Here is a 17,473-nt window from a genome sequence, read left to right as displayed (position 1 = left end):
ACTTTTTCATCCACACCTTTCCTTTCCTTTTTCGGTCCGTCCAGTTAACACTTCACATGCACATGTTAAGAGCTTTTCCCCACATACTGCCTTCCTGCAGGATGGAGGTCGCAGTTGTCCAAACTGCTCCAGGGGGTCGCAGGAGCGCGGCCGACTCTCTTGGACCAGGCAGCCTCTAATATTCTGGTCTTTATGGGGCCAACCGGTGGTCTTTAGTGGGGACACATTCATTGTGGGCCTCCTGTTCTACAAAGCGCTTGTCAGTCATTGTGCTGAACTTGTGTTGTTTCTATGCAGCGCTCGGCAGCACAGCTGTCGTCAAAAGACCCAAGGCTACTCTACCCTCGCCTGAAAGAAACAAACAAACAAAGCCGTAAAACAAGAAAATGAAAGACAAAAAAGGGTCACAAATAATGAGTGTACAAAAACCATCTTGTCGAATTGCACCTTGGGAGTCTGTCTTCAGGAAGACTGAGGGGTAAGAAGCTTCTGAGCGGACCTGGGGCACAATGGGACTTGGCCCCTCCTGTGTTACTGTTAGCCAGGCCCTTTGGATGAACTTGTCTCCTTTCAGTTGGCGCTCTTATGCCCAGGTGTGTCCTTGTGTGTGTGTGTGTGTGTGTGTGTGTGTGTGTGTGTGTGTGTATCCACAGCACTGACATGTCTTTGGCCCCAAGTGCTCCATTGAAAATAAGACGGAGAGCGGAGCGAATGAAAAGAGATAAAGTGCAAAACAAGGATGAGAGGAGGAATAAAAGAAGAGTGGCTTCCTTGCTTTTCAGGGCAAGGACAATGTTCAGGCCTTTCTCCCACGCTCTGTACAACACTCTCTCTGCCCCCGTGGTCTACTGAGTGTCCAAGACCAGCAGTTTGTATTTTAATTTATTGAAAGGCATTCAGTAATTTCATGTTCTGTGAGCAGCTCTCTAGTTAATATTTCAAGGGTGGAGAGACACTTTGAAATGTAAAAAGTGAGAATGAAAACAAATGCAAACAACAAAGTTTTTATTGTTGAAGAATGACATTGTTTTTTTACATTAGCCGCCAAAATAAAAGCACCAAAAATAAATGATCCACAGTTTTGCTTGCTAAATTCACAATAGTTGGCTCCCTATCGCCTTAACCCACATGCTACACATTTGCCATCATGTCATTAAATGAATACAAACTCAATATTCAGAACTAATACTCTGTCCATACTTTCCCAATATTGCAATCATCGCGTAGATCTCCTGGGTCCGGTAGCCAGCCAGCCGGCCAAGCAGCCATCCAGACAGGCCAGTGAATGGCTCGATGCCAAGGCCAATTGAGAGGTGCTGCCGTGGTGGAGAGCCAGAGGGGAGATGGTCATCCATTATTCATCACTAAGCCAAATAATCCCCAACAGAATTGGTCTGGTCTTGTCTGGCCCAACGGTTGGGGAATGGATGGGATGGTCCGGGGGGCAAGAGGGGAGGGTTTCTGCGGCGGGGGGATGGCAGGTTTGAGGGGATTTTTTTGGGGGGCCGAAAGGGGGTAGCGAGCTCTCTGTAAGGGGTGGGAGGGAGGTTCTTTGAGGATTAGATGCAAATATGTCTTTGATAGCTTTCACAGTCTGGGAGTCCCATTCTGTTTATGGATATTCATATTAAGTCTAATCTTTGGAAACAATCCCTGGCATGGAGGAGTGAGAGGCTGCTGGGATGAGGATGGAGCAGAGAAGCAGCAGGGGGTTCTTGGGGATGGAATGGACCTGAATGGGGACTCCCGTGACCCAGATCAGGGGCAGGACCAGCAGAAACCCTTATGGTGTGTGTGAACCACCTAGTGGATCAAGGACCAGGTAAACACTGACCCTGTGTCCCATTCACTAGAGGCACTGATGTGTAAATATGTAAACATACTTAAACACACACACACACACACACACACACACACACACACACACACACAACCATACACATTCTTGCACAGACACACACACAAACAAACACCCAGACAAAGCGATTGGCTCTTCATCAGTGTCACTGACAAACAACTTAGACACAACATAGCCTTCGTCTTCCATCCCGCTCTCGTTCTCTCTCTTTGACACTTATCTGTCCTTGACATGGGTCCATGTCACTGTTTTGTCTGAACATCCCTCCCTCCAGGCAGCTGCTCTCAGACCGGCAATCAGACTGAAGAAGAAGAAGAAGAAGAAGAAGAAGGAGAGGAAGAAGAAGAAGAAGGAGAAGAAGAAGAAGAAGAAGGAGAAGGAGAAGAAGAAGGAGAAGAAGAAGAAGAAGAAGAAGGAGAAGAAGGAGAAGAAGAAGAAGAAGAAGAAGGAGAAGAAGGAGAAGAAGAAGGAGAAGAAGAAGAAGAAGAAGAAGAAGGAGAAGAAGGAGAAGAAGAAGGAGAAGAAGTAAACGGAAGTCGTCGTGGTTTTCAAACTACATGATTGACCTCATGTAGATCGGTCACTTCATGTTCTTCCATGCAATGATCCAAGAGCTTTGGTGCAACAACAACAACTTTGGGCCGCGTTGCGTAGTGTGAACTAGGTGTAACATGACTCGGTCGAGGAAGTACTGTAAATATATTGCGTTGTATCCTAAGGTGTAGTATTGCATCTCAACACGGAACCATGAAGTATTGCTAGCATAGCATGAAGTCCCTGTGCATCACCTGGTTGTCAAGGTTACCTGTTCAACATCTTCTTGACACGACGGACTGTCTGACGGATGTGATGCATATTCATTGAGCTGATCATTTCCTCCATGATGTATATGTTGTTAATGTGTGCCTCGCAGCAAAGTGATGAAATGCAAAGTTAACTTCTGCTCCTCATGTATCATCATTTATCAATGCTTCGAAATTTGACAACTTGCTCATTGCTGTAATTTATCATTAGTTTGAAGTCAGTTCCGAACAACAAATACTTTGCACCATGGGGAAAAAGAAACAGATGAGGTGTTAGTTAGTAGTTTGTGTGCACGCAAACACACAATCAGTGGTTCTTTAGTCGAAGACGCACAAAGTGGAAGGAGGTAGGTGATCTGAGAGTCTTTTGGTGGGTGTGATGCAGAAAATAAGACAAAATGCAAAATGCTCTTATTTCCCTTGCGTCCTCTCTGCTTATACTTCAACTGCAAAATAATGTGTTTTTACGCATTTGAATAAAATCACCACTAAACACAGAGAAGAATGTAAAAATCGTCAGTGTCACCATAAAATGACACATTAAAACAGCTTGACAGTAAAAACTAAATATGCAGCTTTATGTTTGTCGATTGAGCAAAACGATCGCAGCAAAATCTAAACTCGAGTCTGGTCTGGTGGCAGATATGCCGTCTGGTAGCAAAGTTGAGGTGAGGTTTGTTAAGCCCGCTCAGTGCAACATTACAGTATTCATTTATTGCATCCAAGTTCTCAACATTCTTCCACAGTCGTGCTTTTAAGAAGCGACGCTCGGCATTTTTTCGTTGGTGTCAGCGGGTGTCCAAGCGTGGTTGAGACGCGTCGCTCTTCAGGTTGGGTCTTGCAATAAACTTTGGGACAAGCGTAGTTGTGTCCAACAGAAGTCACCCGAAACAAGTGCTGGACAACTCGTCCACAGCCATGTAGTGGACCAGACATGGCACGTCCTCCTCCTCGCAGCAGGTCAGAGAGCAAAGGGTGAGTTTAGGGAGAAAAAGGGAGGAGGGGAGGTTTTCATTCTCCTCCCCCACCCCAGCTGGGCCTGCGGTCTCTCTCTCCCCCCCTCTCTCTCCCTCCCTGTCCTGGTAAGCTGTATAGGGCTCCAGGTCGGGAAGTTCATGAAGGAGGGTTTCCCTCTCTATCGTAGACTCTCTGTGTGTGTGTGTGTGTGTGTGTGTGTGTGTGTGTGTGTGTGTGTGTGTGTGTGCATGGTGTAGTGTCTCAGGGGCATTGGGGGAAAAGGAAGAGAGCCAGACAGCAGATCATCTCACTGCACACTCAAACATACACACACACACACACACACACACACACACACACACACACACACACACACACATGCAGACACAAGTGTGTACATGAAGTACTTTATTCTACACTGTAGTACTGAGAGGACAGTTGACCAGAAAGCAGAAACACATTATTTGTACCGGTGCACACACACATTTTTTTATTTTTTTTACTGTTAAGTATTGTTGCTAATGTGCACATATGACCGGTCACATGACGGTGGATGTGACACGACTGACAGCGGCTGTGTTTTTATCTGCCGTTGCTACAATTGCACATTTCTGTTTGCTAGCCAGTGTAGCTATTTACATCGTGAGGAGACAAAACACAATGGACTGTGTTTTCCATTTGAATGTGTTCACCCTCGTCTTTCACTGCGGTCGGGAGAGGGGTGGGGGTGGGGTGGGGGGGGGTAACAGGGAGGTGCACTGTCTGGAGGGGGGGGGCGCTGACCACATAAATTTCTCTCAGGCCCCTTACACCACGCGCAAAAAACACTTTGCGTGTATTTCACATGTAAGGGTGTACACAGTATTGGTGAATTATGGCAAATTCACATAAAAATGAATGGACTGGGCTGTTGCATGTGTGTGTGTGTGTGTGTGTGTGTGTGTGTGTGTGTGTGTGTGTGTGTGTGTGGATGGAGGGGTTTGGGGATCCTGGGACCCCTTTTCCCAGACATGCACTGACCTTTCCAACCAGACAGGGATAAAGGGACAAGGAGGGAGGGCTGAGGGCATGAGGGCACTGGAGTGTGTGTATGTGTGTGTGTCTGTGTGCTTATTTGCGTGTCTGTGAGTGAGTCCACGGCTGTATCCTTGCGTGTGTGTGTGTGTGTGTGTGTGTGTGTGTGTGTGTGTGTGTGTGTGTGTGCGTGCTGGTTGATTTCGTGGACCTCTGAACCAGTCACTTCTCCCCGTCCTGCTGAGTTCGCCCCGGTGCAACCAACCCCCACCCGCTAAAACGCGCACCACCCCTACAAACCTCCCCCCCTCCTCTCTCCCTCTCTCTCTTCATCCCTCTCTTCTCTCTTCTTTTGTTGGACCAAGTCATTGTGCTATCCCCGCAGCGCTCTGTATGCAAAAAAGGTGGCGCTCTGAGGGCTCGCCAGCTCCGGACCCTTGCAAATCAATTTGTCTGTGGAAAGGGTGAGGGCAAGGAGGTGGGATGGGGGATTGTGGAGCGCCGAGGACAACTGGGTGAAAAGCCCGAGGTATGCGACTCTCCCTCCCGACAACGTCGTCGCTTCTACTCCTCTGCGTTGGTCGTTACAAATTAAGAAACTTTCAATAAGGCCCATTAGCCCAGAGAGATGTGATTCTTTAGTTTTCATATTTGAGCATCACCAAAGTCAAAACCTACAGTCTCAATTTTGGACAATTTATATGCAGAGCTCACTGCATTTTGCCCTTTTCAATCAGAAGCATCATCGTTATTTTCTCTCTGTGTTTTAGACTGAAGACGCTGAAAACGTGAACATTGACGTTTTGATGTTTTCTTTATTTGGATGTTGTCAGTAAGGAACAAGAGAGAGAGAGGTGAATCCAGACTGACCCCGCCGCTCTGAGAGGAGGATCAGGCATTGATTGTGGTTGTCCCTCTCTCCCTCTCTCTCCCTCTCTCTCCCCCTCTCTCCCTCTCTCTCCCTCTCTCCCCCTGGATGCAGACAGGACTCTCCCCAAAGCACACAAGCTTGAGAGGGTCTTTGCTTGACTGGAACAACGATGATCAATACCTGTCACTTCTGTCTGGTCTGGCCAGAGCCCTGCCCCCCCCCCCCCCCCCACACACACAGACACACACACACACACACACACACACACACACACACACACACACACACACACACACACACACACCTACACACATGAAGACACACAAGCACAGCGTATGCAGAAATCCAAATAGTTAAATATAAATAGGTGGCCCACACGCATGTACACATATAAGAGGGTGAGTGCATGCAAACAAGCACAGGGTGTAAATATACAGAACACACAGAGACGTACACACAAAGCATCTTGTCAGATGGATGAGCACACACACACACACACACACCTACACACACACACACACACACACACACACACACACACACACACACACACACACAGGCTGTGACAGCGAGGTCAGACAGGGCATTCAGACCCAGACACTAGTCTCTTCTCTGGGGTCAGACCACAAGGCCAAGGTCTACTCCCTGACCCCAGTGGCCCTCCAGACACACACACACACACACACACACACACACACACACACATACACACACACACACACACACACACACACACACACACACACACACTGACCAGCCAGGGCAACATAGAGGGGGGTGAAGAAATGAACGATGGGGGGATGGTTGAAGGAAAAAGAAATGGGTTTGAATACAAGAATTTGAATATGCAAATATGTATTAACTTGGCAGATTAGTTTATCTAGTTTATTTTAACGTTTCTATCGTTTTAATGCGTGTAAAAAAAAGAAGACGTTCCTCAACCTTGAACTATCATTATTCAGTAATGGTGAATTAATCCATGTAATCCAGCTGTTTTCTTTATCAGCCCTGCGGTGAGAGAAGGTGAGAATAAAAAAGAAAGTGTACTGGGCTGACTGCTACAGGAGAGGAGGGAGGGTAGGAAGTCACAAGTACAGCCTGCTTCCTTTCAGCAACTTGCTCATTCACTTGCTTGAGGTCTCCTTCCTTGCTCGTTTTTGTTCTTATTTTCAACTCTCTCTCTCTCTCTCTCTCTCTCTCTCTCTCTCTCTCTCTCTCTCTCTCGCTCTCTCTCTCTCGCTCTCTCTCTCTCTCTCTCTCTCTCTCTCTCTCTCTCTCTCTCTCTCTCTCTCTCCCTCCTCCTCGTGTCCTCCCTGTCTTCTTACTCAAGAGACCCTTGCTCTGCCCAGCTAGAGAGATAAGGAAGTGGAGGAGCCACAAGTTTACCGCTGCAGATAAGCTGTAATTGCAGGGTAATAAAAAAGATTGGAGAAAAAAAAGAAAGAAAGAAAGAAAACGGAGGAGGACAGAACGGACACAAAGGGGTGAATTGATCAGAAATGATTGATGCAAGCGTTGACACTCCGCTTCTCTGACAGTTATCAGCGAGGGCAACCTTCAGCTCGTTTGCAGGCGTCTACGTGCGGCAGAAGAGCCGGTGGCTGCACTCAAACAATAACCGACAGCCTTGACCCCTCTGATAACCAGCGACGGCGAACTAACTCCAGCTGAACAATCACGTCTCTGTTCACTCGGCGCTCCTGTAAACGCCGCTCGTTAACGCGGACATTGTGTTCGCGCGCATTAAACCGGCTGTTCCACTTTTGTACATTTTTTTTTGTTGGTGTCGTAAAACTGGTAAATCATTCAAATGGCTGTTATTGTTTGCCGCCAGTCAGCGGAGTAAACACTCCCGTTTACCGTATTTCACCCGGCTGTGCCCTGAAACACAGTGTTCCATGAACGCACCGTTCAATTCTAAAGGGAAGGCTTCAGATAAAGCAATAATAATAACAATAACGTTTTAATTATCCACATTTATACGTGTTATTTCAGTAAAATTAAAATGCAATAGTCAAATATTTTTTTTCTTGTTCACATACTCATATGACAATATTAAAATGAAAAGCTGTTTGACATTACATGTTTAAAAACCTCACCGTTCTGCTCAGTGGACATCATTCAAATGTTAATTAAAATGCAATATGAACAATGTATTATAGCTTTCCATTCATGGAAGCATCATCTAAGTCACAATTAAAATTAAAATGCAATTTTTCCAACCTTTAGAAAATAGAATTGAAAACGACAGTTTCATTTTCAAAGAATTACAAATAAGGTTTTCTTCCTAAGACACAAACAAACAATATGTTCATAATTTAGGTTTGTAGCAAACATTATCTGTCCTTATGGTCTAAAAAGGAACAATTTGTTCTGAGTTATTTACACAAAATATGAAGATTTTATTTATCATTTTCATTTAATGGAGTGTTGTTGATGTTCAGCTTTGTTCCCTGATCACTGACACACAGGGCTTTCCATAACCAACGATGGAGACGTATTTTACTATTCTGATATTTGCTTTGTGATTTTATATAAAAATATTATAGTTATTTACTATTGCAATGGTAATATTTGGTATATTTGGTATTAGTATTAAGATTCTTTCATGGGGAGCATTTGCAGGGATGATTTTTAGGCCGTTTGCATGAAGTTTTTTAAGGTTTGAAGTTCTTCTTATCAATTGACTGTAGCTTTTCAGGACTTGGAATATAACTCTGAAATGTCGTCTACTAAAAAGATTGTTCCAACCGCTTCCAGCAAAGCAACATGTTCAACTGTGCAACAACAACCCAACAAAGAGGTGAATTGAATAGCTTGTTCCTGAGAGATTTGAAGTTTCCACGTCAAAATGTCAAAGTTTCAAAGCCGAGCTGCATCACCGATGTGAATATCTTTTATGGCGATGAATAGAACTGGCTTGTGTTTGATTAAAAAAAGAGGCATTGAAAAAATGAATAACATCACATATTTCATTACGGCGCTTATTCATTTTGGAGGTTGCGCTGGTGAAAGGAGGCATGCTGCAGTGTGTGACAGGCAGGTTTACCGTTGGTGTGCTGTGTGACCACCAGCCCTTACTTCCTTCCTCTCTGCTGGCCTGGGGAAGAGTGTGTGTCCTGTTGCTCTGTTCCTCTGGGGCTTGTGCATGCATGTGTGCGTGTGTGTGTGTGTGTGTGTACAGTACGCTTGTGTGTGTGTGTGTGTGTGTGTGTGTGTGTATGTTTTTGGTCACGCTCCGACACTCGCAGGAGGTCAGGTGAGATTGGGTCTGGTTCCTGATTCCTGGAAGAGTGGACAGCTGCAACATCTCACACAAATGTCGTGACATAAAACACACAAACAGAACTCAAACACATCCTCATTACTTCTTTCGGACCGTCTCTCTTTCTCTTTTCTACGGCTTGTCTCAAAGAGTCGACAACTTAAACAAATGTGTCCAGAAAACGTCTCGTAAACTGCCGTCAAACGCCTGGTCGTGATCTTCAGGTTAAAATCTAAATTTTGCAAATTTTAGACTATTTTAATTAATGCAAAGTGTTTGTGTTGCTTTAAAAGTTAATATCAGAGAACTTGTGTTGTTGACGGTACTTCTCCATATGTATGTGCTGACTGGCAGCAATATAGAACATATCATATTTCAGTCTCTGACCACCTTTTTTAATCTAATCATGCGTTATCTACCCACCTCACTCTCCTGTACACAGGCTTATCTGAGGGGCCATTACAGCAACTTCTCCATATACTCATATCTTCACCAACGGTGATAAGATACCTGGGAGGGATGTAGACCAGAGAAGGGTCCTGGCAGGGTCTCCCCCACACACACACACACACACACACACACACATAAGGCCATAAACAGGTTGTCTGCGTAGTATCAGAGACGTGGCTTTGCTGTGATGCACTGGAGGAGCCGCAGTCTCCTGCTCTCTTAGCTCTGTGTAAATACACCGCTCATTGTTTATACAGCGCGGTGTGGCTTCAGGTTCCAGGGACCATCACTCTGGGTCTGGGTCAGATCGCCAGAGACACACACACACACACACACACACACACACACACATTCATCCTAATGCAAACCAGACTCCCTCTTTTCTTAGAGAGAGAGAGAGGGAGAGGGAGCGCTAGTAGGGAGACCGCACAGCGTTGGATCTCGGCCAAATGGACCAGCGGAGCTTGTTTGGAAAGCTTTCAGTCAGAAAGCCACTTTTTGGCAGGGGCCCTGTGAGTGCTGCTGAGCCCTCTGAAGCGGGATGGAGCTGCTAAAATAAATAATGGTTAGGGCCGAGGAGGTAAGAGTGGCGTTGGAGGGTAGGGGGTAGAGGGGTAGCAAGAGGAAAAAGGAGGGGTGGGGGCAGTGGAGGACGGAGGGAGAAGTAAAGGGGGGGGGGGGGGGGGGGGGGTTTCGAGACTGCTTCTGTAATTATATATGTCAGTCGACACCAAGGCACTTGGACCGCCAACGCTCACGTTTCCACCTCGCTCTCTTGCTGTCACCAGATAGAGAGAGAGAGACGTGGAAAGAGAGAGGGGGAGAGGAGAGCACATGTACGTTTGTGCGTCTGAATTTGTACTCTTGCATACACATTTTTATGTGTGCAACAGCACGAGTCTGTGAACAGTCTTGCTAGCTCTGTGCGTGAGTGTGTGTGTGTGTGTGTGTGTGTGTGTGTGTGTGTGTGTTGGTGGTGGGCCTGCAGGGACACAAACCTGGTCATTCTGGGAGAGGGAGATAAGGAGGTGTTTCACACAAGAGTGTGTTGGTCTTTCAGCAGGGAGCGACGTAGCGGCCCCTCTGCACACTGGCTTGCTAACAAATTTCACACATTAGCTGAGTCGGTCATAGGCACTAAGTGTGTGGAAGTGCACTAAACTGGACTTGATTTTGTTTACTTTTCATGTTAAGTTCACAGGTAAATCTGTTGATTTACCGGATTTTCTGAAGCAGTTTAATTTGAGGTAAAACTGAAGGTGAGCGCTCTCAAAATGAACCACAGCAGTGACAACGCCGTCCAGTTGCTGCATCCATGTCTGCAGAATGAGAAGATCAGCAAAAGCTCTTGTTATTCTGACTTGGGAGTGTTCACCCAAAATGCTTACTCTAACTGCTGTAGCTCGTAGTCACACCGAGCAAACTAAGTCAAATGTAAACAATGTAACATAAGTGCGGAAAAGACAAGTCACGAACATCACTAACGCAGGAACTCACACTTAAAAAACCCCCCTAAACTTTACCCTCTCCACCCCATGAGCCACAGCTGCCCCACAACACCGGCCTCCTGCCTTCAGTGTTACTTCTTCAGTCTGTGTACTACGTCATTGGTCATGTTCTCTGAGCATCTAATGAAGACGTGGTGACGTGGTGACTGGTACTAAATAGCGTTTGTATTTAAGAAGGGGCTTGAAACTCCCGAGACGTCTTGGAAACTACGACTGATTATCATCTTCTTTCTTTCTTTCTTTCATCCCTTCATTCCCAGATCTTGACAATTTATTCTGTGACAATGCTACCAAAACGACAAGAAAAAGACCCAAGCTGTAATAAACCTGAATCATCCTTTAAGGTCACAGGTACTTAATAGACTTTTATTTAGACCCGTCACAGGAAAAGCACAGGCGTTGTAGTAACATTAACCACGGCCCGAGGTAGTCCACCGTCTCAGTAAGTCGTGACAGTTTAACGGTGAGTCAGCGTGCACAATACCAGGATCCTGAAACTGATGCGGCTAAATAGAATTATTCATTTCTCTTTTTTGCTTTTCCTGCAGCGATTCGATCAAATGTCTTTCGAGCATTAATTCCCTTCTGTGGCTTTCACCGTCTCTTCAGTGTGTTGGTCTAATCTGATCCATCCAGCCATCCTATTTAACTAAATTGACTCATTGTCGCTGTTAACACCGACTGTAAAGCATTGAATAATTGTAGTAAAGGTGTGCATGCGTTGATTCACTTTGAAAATGACATCAACCTACATATGAGTGCGAGCACACGGAGCCTTCCTCTGCTCTCGCTCACTAATTCTTTCTCTTTCTTCTGCTGCTTTGTAGTGATCTGCCTCGCTCTCTGATCTCAGCCAGGATCAGGTCCAAGGATCTCACCCCAGAGACACAATTACCACACCGGGCTAAATGTGCCGCCCACAAGCTACAGTTTTCCATCAAAGGCCCTCCGTACGCTCTCCAAGCCTTGTTTCCTCTGACGCTTTCTGTCTTTCTTTCTCCATTATTAGTACATCTCATTCACACACTCTCGACCTGCTTCCATTCCCAGCGTCGCTCTCACTCGCTCACTCTTTTTTCCTCCATCATGATGCTGGAGGTGAAACGAGAACTCTCCACGTATGGTGCCTCTGAATGACGTGACAACAACAGATATTTATAAAAATGTTTTGCAACTACTGTCGAGAGCTGAAGTCCCACCGAGAGGGACGGTCGGATAGAGTGGCAGACAGTCGACAGCGGTGGTCCGACCCGGCTAGGAGTGTGTGAGAGGTGTTGATTTAGCTGTAGGAAGGAGGATTAAATGGCTCATTGGCGGGGCTAGGAGGGGAGAAGGTGCGAAGCGATCAGCCCTCCCTCTCCCCCCTGCTCTCTCTCTCCCTCTCCCTCCCTCCCTCAGCCAGGAGAAAAGGCCATTGGGGCTGAACAAACAAATCACATGGCCATCAAACACTACTCACCACTGCTGCACTGGGACTTCATTCAGACAGCATTTTACTGGTCTCTGCAGTGTGCTCATACACCACATCCAAAGACGCTCACGCAGTCTGAACACACACACACACACACACACACACACACACACACACACACACACACTCATGCACGCAAACATACACACTGCCGAGTCTCCCCATCAACATGACAGTGGTTTTACAAGTCCCCATAGTGTGAGGTCTCTTATTCCCCGAGTAGCAGTAGAACAACATCAGCAGAACGAGTGGGGGGGGGGGGAGAGGGACAATTCAACTATTGAACTGCTGCTGCTCCGCGTTGCAGGGAGGGTTGTCAATAAAGCTCATAAAAAAAGGTTGTGAAAGTTGTAACTGTTTTGTAATGGGAAGTTGGTGTCAACTCCCTTTAAAGTTATGGCCCATTTAAAGAGAAGTGTGCTTAAACGGGACAAGGATGCACCTTGCAGGACATTTAAGATTGATGGGGAAGACTGAAAATGGTCGTTAGGTTTGGAACTTCAGTCGTGTGTGTGTGTGTGTGTGTGTGTGTGTGTGTGTGTGTGTATGTGTATGTGTGCGTGTGCGGTTTGGGAGGGTGTGTGTGGTACGACAACCTGCCTGTAACAGAAACCTCGGGCTGGCATTTTCTTTTCGAAAACAGAACTTTCACTTTCATGTTCTCTCCCTCGCCCCTCGGTTAGCCACTAAACGTCACTCTCCCCTCTTTAAAACAAACAAAGCCAGTGGAGTCTAGCATTAGCCGCTGTTTGAAATGGCTCCGAGCCCTCAGAAGGAACCCCTACAATCCTTTAAAACGTGTATCATACACAAAGCACACACCAACACCCTATTAGTTTAAAAAAAAAGAAAAATCAGATGGAAAATATCAGAGAAATCTCTGAGTTGACTGGATAATCACAGCCGTTGGTTATTAGAGGGCTACCGTGGTATTATGGAGGGATGTGGGAGAGGCTGTGGGAGACACAGATAGTGGTAGAGAGAGATAGAGAGGCAGGGGGAGAGAGAGAGAGAGAGAGAGACTGATAGCAAAGGGCACAGACTCTGGTTTTAAACTACGCTAAAAACCGGCTACCTCCAAACCACACGTGACACGGAGCTATCGCCAAAGATAAGTCTTCTGTGTCATAACTGTCACAACATAATCACAAGGAGCTTATGGTAAAGCGCTCCGTTGCCATCGGTTTATGAAAACACATCTCTGCTACTGTGTTTCATCAGCTGCTATAAAACACATTCTCAGTAGGTCTCCCAACACCTTAACACACTCACATTCAAAAAGCTGCGATTTCTTTTAAGTTGTGAAATTTTACTGTCGGTCGTCGTCCGAGCCGAGGTTTGTGATTCGTCTCCGGTTGAGAGGAATCTCTTCTCGTTCCCCGAGCGTTTGTTGTGGGACCGTCGTGATCTTTCTCTTCGTTCAGAATATCTGCACGTTAAAAAGCTGCCAAAACTGAACGTTCAGAGGCTGAACCTAGTGTCCCATAAGGACCAGAGCAAAACAAAGATAAGCAGCAACCTTGACGTGATTCAGGCTCTAGTAGGGGCTGATTTAGCTTGTATTCATCTCCCTATCAGGCTTCACTGGGAACCAGCAAGAAGTGGACCCAAACGCAGGACTCACAGACAGTAAAGTAAAAGTCTTAACTAGGCAAAAACACAGCAGACGTGTCCACAGCAGACTGTCCAATGAAGTCCGACAACAGTATACCAAAAGACACTAGGCAGGGTCAAAGTCAAAACCACTTGAAAACTATTCAGAAATGACCTCTGGAGCGCTCAAACAGACGGCAGAGAGGAACCGGCACAGATGAAGGGGAGCACACAGACTAAACACACATGAAGGGCAACCAGGGACAGGTGAACGGGATCGGGGCGGGGCAGGTAGTCACACAAGGGCAGGAAGTGAAGTATCTGAAACTTAGAGACAGAGGTGAGTACCAAAATAAAACAGGAAATAACTGAAAAACTAAAAACAAGAAAACGTAACCTTAATATCTGGACCAGGATGTAACATTCTCCAAATAAGACATATTTCACTTATTGATCTGAAAGCAAAAGAAAAAGATTCATTGAGAGTATTGGGAGAAGTTTTCCACAACCGGTGTCGATTGATGCATCCCAGCTGGTCCTGATAGAGTCCACACAGACAGACGGGAAGGGAAGGGGAGGTGCTGAGGGTGCTGCAGCGAACCCCCCCCCCCCCCCCCCCCCGGGTGAGGTACATGTGTGCTGTTTGTTTTAATTATTGTGAACAGCGGCTGCTTTAAAGATGGTTTCCTTTGATGTTCTGTATAGTGTAGTTGTCATTTGTCTGTAGGCCTGTTGATCTGTTGGATTCAGACAGCCTCTCTATATACCCATGATTAAACTAAATGTGTATTAAACATTATTAAACTGAATATTGTACAGTCTTGATGTGACACACGGGGCATTTCAAATTCCATCAATTCAACAGTTGACACAGTTAAATGTTTCAAATGTTTTTTTGTGTGATATATTTTATTTCTACTATAAAAGGGAAGACACAGATAATGGTTCATTGCCTTAAGCTTGGCTAATGCACAACATCAGTTGCAGAACTCATATTCTGGTGGCAAGCAGATACCTGAAAGCTACAAAAATGAGTTTTGCACCACTTCCCTCTCAGGGTTCAAGGTGTTTGTCAAATCTCTGTCTCTATCGGGACGCAGTCTGACATCTGTAATGCATTTTTCTGTTCTTTTTGCATGATTAAGCAAACTTGGCATGCAGGTGCTACCCAGTGGACTGTACCAGTACAACAATATTCCCAGAACAAATTAAAGTAGCTGTCGTATGGATCACTCTCTCTCTCTCCCTGTTGTTTCTCTCTCTCTCTCTCTCTCTCTCTCTCTCTCTCTCTCTCTCTCTATGTTTTTATTCTCTCTCTCTCTCTTTCTCTGTCTCTCTCTCTCTCTCTCTCTCTCTCTCTCCCTGTTTTTTTCTCTCTCTGTCTCTCTGTCTCTCTCTCTCTCTCTCTCTCTCTCTCTCTCTCTCTCTCTCACAAATGAAACCGACCCAAAAACAAACTAATGATACAGCCAATCTCAAATCACAGGAGAATGGCAGAAATCAAACAAACAGAGATTCATGAAACCACAAATCGTTGAAACTTGGAATGGATGGGTCCATGGAGAGCCTCACTTTCGCTGCACTGTGAGATGTTTGCAGTCTGCTCCGATGTCGGTACATCAGCACCGTGGGTCCGCTCGCCACGGTAACGGCTGAGGTGAGGCGGCGCAGCGAATCCCAGCAAAACCAAATGCGCCTCGTCCGGCTCTAAGAGTAACGATGAAGGGTTCTCAAGTGACATCACCAATGCGCTAACTAGTTTCAGTCTTCCCCAGTCTCATCACTTATTCAGATGAACCCAGAGAGAGAAAGAGACAGATATAGAGGGGGGGAGGGGGGGGGGGGGAGGCGACAAGCACTTCGCACTCTCAATTACGCAGTGGAGCTCATCACTTGGCAATCTGTCCCGATGGCTTTAATTGGCTTGTAATATTGCCTCTGATCTTGTCGCCCAATTAACAGGCCTGTCTGGCAGTAGGACCGGGAAGCCGGCGAGCATGTGATGCCTCCCGATCTGTGCCATATGGAACACAACCACTGATTGGCTACTGATGAGGCACCGCTTTGCTCCTCTCACACCAAGCCACCGTGTGACAAGGGAGGGCGTGCGTCCCTGTGTGTATGTGTATGTTTGTGTATAACTCATGTTGTGGGGACATGGATCTGTTCACACACTTGCGTTGTGGGGACTTGTCATCCTTTTTGGGGACGAAATAGCAAGTCCCCATAAGTGTTTCTATGTCGATGAGACTGATTTTGCACTTTTGGGACTAGAGAAGCATAATGAGTAAGTTCATCTTAAGAGACAGCTTTTAATCATTAACTTTGTACAGTCAGTCACACTTTGCTCAGCCCGATGGTCCCACTGACTTTAACTGAAAGCGCCGTAAACAGTGTGTGTAAAGAGCAAAAGAGGCAGAACGTGTTGGACGAAATGCAATCTTCTGACGATGTCTTAGCTTAAAATATGCTTGTATAATTAACAGATTGTATAATTTGTCTCTCAACTCCAGTCTTACATCCCAAGTTGCTAGTTGGACTTTAAACGATGAAGAGCGCATGAGAGAGGAGGTCTTGGCCGCTAGCTACACCGGAGCCCTAGAAATGAAGCCCATTGCAACCAGAGGCTCATCCATTGTCAGACTGATAGGCTCCGAGATTGTATATCGGTCGACATAATCCAAATATGATACATCTGCAATAAGTTCGGGACATACTGTTCTTTACTTCGTAAGGCAGCTCTGGAACCCAGCAATCTGCCGTTGCACAGCCCTGTCTGTGGTAGCCGGTCCTTCATTGGTGAGATTTCTCAGACCTAGAAAGCGAGAGGAATCCGGTGCCCTCTGTCATTAGGCACGGTGACGACTGAGGGCTCTCAAATGGGAAGCAGATCCCTTTAGCTGCTGACCCATTTCAGGCTGAAAAGCCAAAGGAGGGAATCAGACAGAGAATCAGACGGGCAGAGGTTGAGAAGACAAGCAAACAAGAGATCAGTATTCATAGAAGGATCAGAATATGTTGCCCTCACTTTCTTTCCGGTCAGTATTATTTGCCCTGCAGTGATCTCACTGTGCTGTGGGCATAACTGGTCCAAGACATACTAACAGTAAAACTATTTCTCCTTCTGGAAACATATAACAGCAGCAGGACACAATATCTCACGTCTCATAATCTCTTTCCATGTCAGCCTTCTTCGCCTCAGGACTCTGTGACATCATATTCTGCAAAGATCGTACAAGTCAAATCACTGCAACGCCTTTGATTTCACAGTCCAAGGTGTTTAACTTTCAACCGCTCTGCCAGCTGACCGGAGCAAAAAAAGCTCCAGAGGCCTGGGCCCCAGCCAGTGCTCCAGTGCCAGGCGAGTATCCCTGGACCCTGAGCGCTTGGCAGGGAACCCACTTAACGGTACATGGCATGAAACCCAGGCCCGGTCCAGCAAAGCTGCACCTGAGAAGAGGAGATGGTGGAGAAAGGAGCCGGGTGGAGGAAGTAGAGGAGAGAGGAAATGGAGGGAGAAACAGCGTGGAAGTGGTGGAGGAGAACGGGGCGAATCAGAAGAGGAAGAAAGAGACAAAGAGTACGAGGACTCGAGTGAGCCTGTCTGGCCTTGTCTTCGTGTCCACAGCGTTTCTTTCTGCTCTTTTTAACTGAAAGCCAGGCCATCCCAGCACTGCTATTTC

Source organism: Cebidichthys violaceus, unplaced genomic scaffold (assembly GCF_023349555.1).
Source record: "Cebidichthys violaceus isolate CVI_PGR_0920_01 unplaced genomic scaffold, fCebVio1.0.p SCAF_44, whole genome shotgun sequence".
In the NCBI taxonomy this organism is placed as follows: Eukaryota; Metazoa; Chordata; class Actinopteri; order Perciformes; family Stichaeidae; genus Cebidichthys; species Cebidichthys violaceus.
This window is presented reverse-complemented; position numbering follows the sequence as displayed.